The sequence below is a fragment of the Sebastes fasciatus genome, chromosome 11 (assembly GCF_043250625.1).
Source record: "Sebastes fasciatus isolate fSebFas1 chromosome 11, fSebFas1.pri, whole genome shotgun sequence".
Lineage (NCBI taxonomy): Eukaryota > Metazoa > Chordata > Actinopteri > Perciformes > Sebastidae > Sebastes > Sebastes fasciatus.
The window spans coordinates 11,791,666-11,799,334 of record NC_133805.1 but is presented as its reverse complement, the minus strand read 5'-3'; positions in this window follow the sequence as shown (position 1 = coordinate 11,799,334).

Sequence of the window (7,669 nt, the reverse complement as noted above, 5' to 3'; positions counted from 1 at the left end):
GATACTCAACATGTTTTGTCTCAGTATATCCTTACAGTACAGCAACATACAGGTACACATACACATAGCATAACTCGCACATTTTAACAAAAGCTACAATGGTATTTTACTCTGAAAGTACCTCTACCCTGGGGATGACTGGGAGCTCGCTAAATCACGTCGTCACAAACGCATTATTTTATAAAACAAAATCAAATTAAAATACAAACATGTCCTTAGCATGCACACACATTCCCCAAGCATGCAAATAAATATAAACCGTTACCAAAACAAAGACATATTCTATATCAGATTATTGAAAAGTTAAATTTTGTATCTATTAGGTCTATTTTACCACTGATCACATTATTTCATCTGTTATATTATCATGCTTAAATTTGTTAATTAGCAGTAAGGCTGATGGGAATGTAATTAGTTTTGTAGATACTTAAAATAAAATAATAAATAAATTAAATATAAAGCATAAAGTATTGGTAATTTTGCACTATATGACAAGTTGTGGAGGCATTTCACCGAAAACCACAAATGTGAACCTCATGGTGGAGCCAGTGGAAACATCAAGCGGATCATCAAAGTCATTAGGTTTTGTCCTCTGGGGACCATGAATGTATCTACAAAATTTCCTGACAATCCATCCAGTAGTTGCTGATATATTTCAACATCATCATCCTTAGAGCCACGCCATTAAACGATCCTTTCACTCTGATTAACAACTCTGACAATCACCAAAGCATCACAACATCATTAAAATCACACTAAGAGGACGTTATGAAACCATGATAGGAGAAAAAAATGTCTCTCTCTTCTGTCCAGAGGATACACAATAAGTCTGACCTTGCCTCGAGAATACATCATTATATATTCTTTTGGTGTAATGAGCCTGGGTGTCTCCTGCAGAAGAGTTTTTGGCAACTGAATTTCCCATCCCGAGCAAATTACTAACACAATGTAATATAATGAGAGCTGAAGGTCACACTTTGTTTCAGAAAACTGCCACCTGTACAGTTTGGAAAAGTTTGGAGGTGCTCAGGAGAGCCAGCAAACGGGGGTTATTTGGAAACGGTGCGACAGGTTGAATGTGTACACAGCTTTGCCCACAGTGATATATTAGCAATTGTTTGGATTAGACGTGATGTGATGTATTCAAATGGCACCGCCCTGGCAAAATGCTCATGATGTTTTCTCTCCACGTGTTAATGCGCCACTGACCGAGGAATCGTTGTTGCATATTCACTAAAGCTCTGCAAAGCTGTTCCTGTGCTCGCAAAAATGCATTATGAGCAATTATGATGCACGAGGAGCATCGCGAGGCTGTCAGACGGAGCACTCGTAGCATTCATCTTATATAATAATCAAATGATGACTTTGTTCTTCCATATAGTATGTGGAATAGTCCATCAAATAATCCTCTGTGGCTCTCTTTGTGTCTCTGAGCGGCCGGCTGTCTGACTGGAACACCCGGAGAGCTCGACACCGATTCTGAGGTCAACTGCGTCGATCAATGGAGCCGCCCAGCAGGGGAAGTGCAAGTTCATTAGAGTTTCACAGCTGCAGCTGAGAAATGACTTGAAATGATTCAAAGTTTAAAAAAAAAAAGAATCAGCATAGTTAAATTGACTGTTATATTGACAAGGAGCTGATTGTATAGAAGTCTATGAGAACATGAGCCTACTTCTTACTTGATTTCTTACCTCAGTAAACATTGTAAACATGAGTTTATGGTCTCAATCGCTAGTTTCAAGTCTTCTTCAATACAGCATGATGTTCATTTAGTAAATGATGGTCCCATTCAGAGTCAAATAGATCATAAAGCAGGGTATGCTTTAGGGCGTGGCTACCATGTGATTGACAGGTTGCTACCACGGCGTTGTTCGGTCTGGGAGTTGTCCATGTTTTCGTCTTACAATTTTAACACTTTCACAGTTTGTTTTCAGTTCATGAGAGTTAATTGTAACATTTTGGTCATCTAAAAACATCTTATTCAGCGTGCGGTTGCACTTAGCTCCACCCTCTTGTCTCACTTCTGGTTGCAAAAAACCAAGATGGCGACAGACAAAATGCCGAACTCGAGGCTTGAAAACGGCAGTCCACAGGCCAGAGGGTGATGTCACGGTGACTACGTCCACTTCTTATATACAGTTTATGGAATTGACTCGCTTTTGGAGCCAGCCTCAAGTGGCCATTCGAAGAACTGCAGTTTTTGGGACTTCCACATTGGCTTCATTTCTCAGCACCGAAGGTAGTCTCTTGATTTTAGCTCATTAACAAATTTAAATAGTTGTAATGGGAGGTGTTTGTGCTTTTTACCTCCATCCAGACAGCCACCTGATTCCACTCTTTTCACTTTATCATAAAAACTCACAGAGACGTGTAACTTGCTTGAGATAATCCATCACAGTGAACATTATACTGTTATGTGCTTTCGTCTTTGTCAAGGTTAAGTCAACGTCGTAATGCTGTGCAGGGCTTTTAAATCAAGCTACATTAACAACTGCATTATCTCATGATGATAATGCAACTGAGACAAAAAGCCCACATGATGTTCTCTGTCATGGCTTATTGATCTCAAGCTTGTTGAAATTTAAGAAGAAAACAACTTGAAAAGAATGCTGGAGGAGCACTTAAAATGAATAACGGTACGCAGCGCGTAGACTTTATTCAATAAGATGACATTTCTGCAACAGAGTGTCTTCTTCACTGCTCAAAGTGGAAAGCATGACAACATCGTATTAATAGCTTCTGGGGCAACCGGATGTACTGTAAGAAATCATCTGTATGAAATACAGTAGATAATCAACTGAATAAAAACAATTCATAGAAATATTTGATAAGCCCCTCTTCTTAAATCATTTAATTCAGCAACAGTATACCTATAAAATGTTCTGAGGTAAACCTCCCCAGTACTAACAGTAGATATGCAGAAAAAGATACTGGGTAATAGGAAAAACATGGCTTACTGTGGGATACATTTCAACTTCAATATGAAGAGTTAAACATTAACTGGGTTCCACTGATCTGATCTGACAGGTACATTGGAAATCTTGCACGTATCTCTTGGAGTCAGCTTTATAGAAAAAAAAGCTGTTAAAGGAGCAGCATAAAAAACAAAATATGCACTATATGTAAATAAATACACACTATGAATTATTGCACCAGGAACTGATTCACTATGAATTATTGCACAAAACAATGGACTGCAGTAAGACTCTGTATGACAGAGATAAACGTAGTCCCGGAGATTAAGGGGGGGTGTGGTGGTTTAAAACAGAAACACAGTCTGTAAGGTGCGCGAGTTAAGTAAGTGTCCATTGTTTGAATGAGGTGGGGGTATTTCCTTCCAGCCTTAATGTCCTTTGTAATCAAGATACAAGTCTGTATAAATAAGCGCAACATTTTCTTAAAGCAGCTATAGTATGAATCTTTTTTTTTTTATTAAGGACCAATATGTAATATACTTACTGTAATAAATCATAAAAATTACCATGATATGTCATCAGAGATTAAGGCAACGCGCTAAATTGAAATACTGGCTTCTCCGACAACAATGCTACAGCCGGTATGTTCTCCTTTGAAATTTCCATTCTGGTCCAAAACGTCTGTTTTTGTTTGAGAATACAATTAGACAAAATCAAAAAAGTCTTTCAATTACATAACATACAAAAAAACAATTAGATAATCAGAAAAAAAAACAGAAAAACACAAAATATGAATTAAAGCTGAAGTAGGCGAGATTGGAGCAAATATGATTAAAAAAAGTTATTTTTATAAAACAATCGCTTTATCGTGACAGTAGTACATGAAAGAGATAACCTGAAAAAAATCATGTGCCTCTGGTGTCCTTCGGTGCTCCTAATGGCATCTGCAAGATTTCACAGACCGGAGGAAAACGAGCAGTATAAGAGCTGATCTGAGGTCTGCTGTCCAGCTGCCGTCTATGAGAGCCAGCTGTCAATCACTCGCGAACTCCGACCAAACGGTCAAACTAGGCAGCGCTGATCAAACATGAATCAACATTATGATACGTTAATGCCTATTTCTCGCCTCAAATGTTCTCAGAATCATCTTGTAGTGCACGGTTTAGCAGTAAAATGAGAAAATTTGTGACGCCGCCGCCATTGTGAAATCTGGTGAAGGAACGCCAAGTTCTGGACACATGACCGGAGCACAGCCAATAGGAACGCTCTCTCAATGAAATGACCTGTGATTGGTCAAAGATTTTTTTAAAGCCTGAAAACCGGGCCATGATGAGGTGCAGAAGTCTAGTTTTCTCTCAGAACACTTCAATTACAATATGCTGAAAGGTTATTATGGAATTTTTGCCCAATGATGCCAAAAATATACGGCCTACTGCTGCTTTAAGTGAAGATATTTAGCATATAATAAACTCAACCATCCCTGACCCTATAATATCTAAGCTAAAAAAAAAAAATGATTATAAAAGCTAAAACATGCAAAAACAGCCATTTCCGTTAAGTGTGTGTACGCATGAGAAGTGACACAGCAAAGGACAGACGTTTGTACCTGATCGTACCAACGATAGCGGACTTATTATGCACAGTTATGGTTGTTATTATTATGCACTACTTTTTCTACTCGGGAGTGAAAAGAGCAGAATTTGTGTTAACTGATTAACATCGTCAATTGCTGATTCCCTTCGGTGCCCCGGTGTCAAACAGGAATGATCTCTGCCTGAGAAGAAATAGATGAATAGTTATGTTTTGCTTTGTAACTCAAGACTGAAAATTACAAGAGCTGAATTTCTTTTATAGAGGGAACAATAAAACAATCAACCTTAACATGATTCTAAGGTGACTGCTCGACTTCTAATGAGAAAAGAGCTTTAATTTATGCTTTTAAACTGGTGCCATTTGGAAGCATTGCGGGAACATAATAAAATATGCCAATAGGTTGCTCACGACGATCTGACTGTTTTGTGTTTATCTTCGGAAAAATATGACATTATGACATGATCATATTTTTTTTAGAAAACATGCAAATTACCTTATATTCATTCTGCCCAAGGTTAGTTACGGTTATATAACGAAACAGGAAAGGATTAATTAAATGGCTTTTTAAGATCTTTTCATTATTCTTTAAATGCAGTGAAATTACCAACCAATTTACCAGTAATGATCACATTAAAAGAGGTATAAGGAACAGAAAAAAAAACACTCCTGTGAACACAAAAGTGACTCAAAGTCACTACATTGTCCTCTCTCGAACTCTGGTGACTGCATGGACGTCCCAGTGAGAGATGAATTTACATAATGGCAAAGTAAGAAGTTCAGTTATTCGTTTTCCTGCCAAACGTAAAGCTCTTATAGCATTAAATTATTTCTTTCAGTGAACAGTAACTCTCACTGTAACTTTCCCATACAGTAAGTGAATTTGTACTCAAAAGTTCAGTCAGCCAGTAATTCAAAGCTCGCACATTAGAAAAGGTTACCTCAGCATAAAATATGAATACTCCTCCAAACAAAAAGGTAAACCAACATACAAAATGGTGAGATGATAAAAGGATGTCGAAGGAATAGTTTGACATTTGGGAAATTCGCTGTGTTGCAGAAAGTTAAGGCCGTTTGTTTTTTGTGCGATCAATTTGCACTTTAATGTTTTTTCAACACGCAGGCTCCGTAGTCCGAACCATAGACTGTATATAAGAAGTGGCCGTAGTCACCGTGACGACACCCATTGGTTTTGTTGACTGCCGTTTTGAAGCATTTAATTCTGCATTTTGGCCGATACCATCTTGGTTATTTGCAAACAGAAGTGACACAAGAGGGTGGAGCTAAGTACAACCGAACGCTGAATAAGACATTTTTAGTCGACCAAAATGTTACAATTAACTTTCATGAACTGAAAACACATTATGAAAGGGTTAAAGTTCTACGACAAAAACACGGACAACTCCCAGACCGGATTACGCCGTGGTAGCGACCCGTCAATCACAAGGTAGCCACGCCCTAAAGCATCCCCTGCTTTATGGTCTATCTGACTCTAAATGGGATCATTATTTACTAAATGAACTTCATGCTGTGTTGAAGAAGACTTGAAACTAGCGATTGAGACCATAAACTCATGTTTATAATGTTTACTGAGGTAATAAATCAAGTGAGAAGTAGGCTCATTTTCTCATAGACTTCTATACAATCAGACTTCTTTTTGCAACCAGAGGAGTCGCCCCCTGCTGGCTATAAGAAAGAATGCAAGGTTAGGACACTTCCGCATTGGCTTCACTTTTCAGACCCCGTAGGTAGCCCACTGGTCCGAACCAAGATGGCAAACGTTATTACTCCTTTCGTCCAAAGGCAGCACAGACCAGATCCACTCCTTCTGTTGTTACTTTTCACAATAAAAGCCCTAGATATATACACGGTGTAAGAGGAAAATTCACTCAGAGCATTTCGATACAAAGAAACTCAATAAAATTGCTTACAGTAGTTTGGGCTCTATCACATACAGACTGCCAGATGCTGAATATATTACGTTAAATATGTACGCAAGCAGCTATAGTTTTGCACAGTTTAAAGTTGGAATCTGGGAGAAACAGCTAGCCTGGCTCTACCCAAATATAACAAAAATCCACCCCCCAACACCTCTAAACCTCACTAAATAACACGTTCTGTCTTGTTTGTTTGGGTTTCAAAATACATTTTATGTGGGTTATGTACCACAACCTCACAGTGGCAAAGAGACTCTAGTTTATTCAGCAGTAACAACAGGAGTGTGTAAATAAACATGTTGCCTCTGAAGTAAACGGATTTGCATATGCAGATTGTAGTGGGTTCGTTTGCCACATTACCGCAGAAACATAAGCTGAAAAATCATATAATGAGTTTATGAAAAGAGCCACCACTTTATTAGAGTCCTTATAGATTGAACTCTAGCACTCGATAATTACCCAGCGAGGCTGTGAAGTGCATTTTAGCACACATGTGCGACGACATTCAAAGACGGAAATCATCTTCAAGTGCATTTATTATAGCATATTATGAGGCTATTTAATGGATAGAAAATCTGTTTAATTTCCTGTTACTGGTTAGTTACCTTTTCTGGGCACAGATGTTCCCGTCCTGTTGTGTGACAGGCTTTCAGTATTCTAGGTCAGCCCTCCAATGCTCCAGTGTGACTCAAGAATGAAAGGGCATGTACAGGGAAGAAGCAAAAATAGCAGCTGGGCCACAGAAGCCAAAGCTTTGACAAAGCCTCGGACATGTGTGTTCCCTGACCTGAATAACCAAGAGAGCTGCGGAGCACTCAACCAGGTAGGCCCCGGACCGCGTTCGGAAAATAACACTATTTTTCTTTCACATCCATCGGCACTCTTCCTTTGTTGTTTGCTCTCCCAACTTACAGTAAGAGCGATAGCAGAGCTGACACACTGTTTTGTTCACTCAAAGAGTGTAGAGGAAAGCTAATCAAACCCGAGTTTGTTTATTTTAATAAATCTCAGCGTTGAGATCATGTTTAATGTGCTGAAACGATCGCTAATGCGCCTCGGCCCCCCTCCCACGCTCACATGAAAGCGCTGGGGCATATTTGCTGTTTGGTTTCCAAACATCTTTTCTGCAATGCTTGTCCAATTACTCACACCAGAGAGGTCCAAACGCTGTCTCCACTCCGGGCTTAAATGGAATTAGCAAAGCCGGGACCTCATCATCATCCGTTC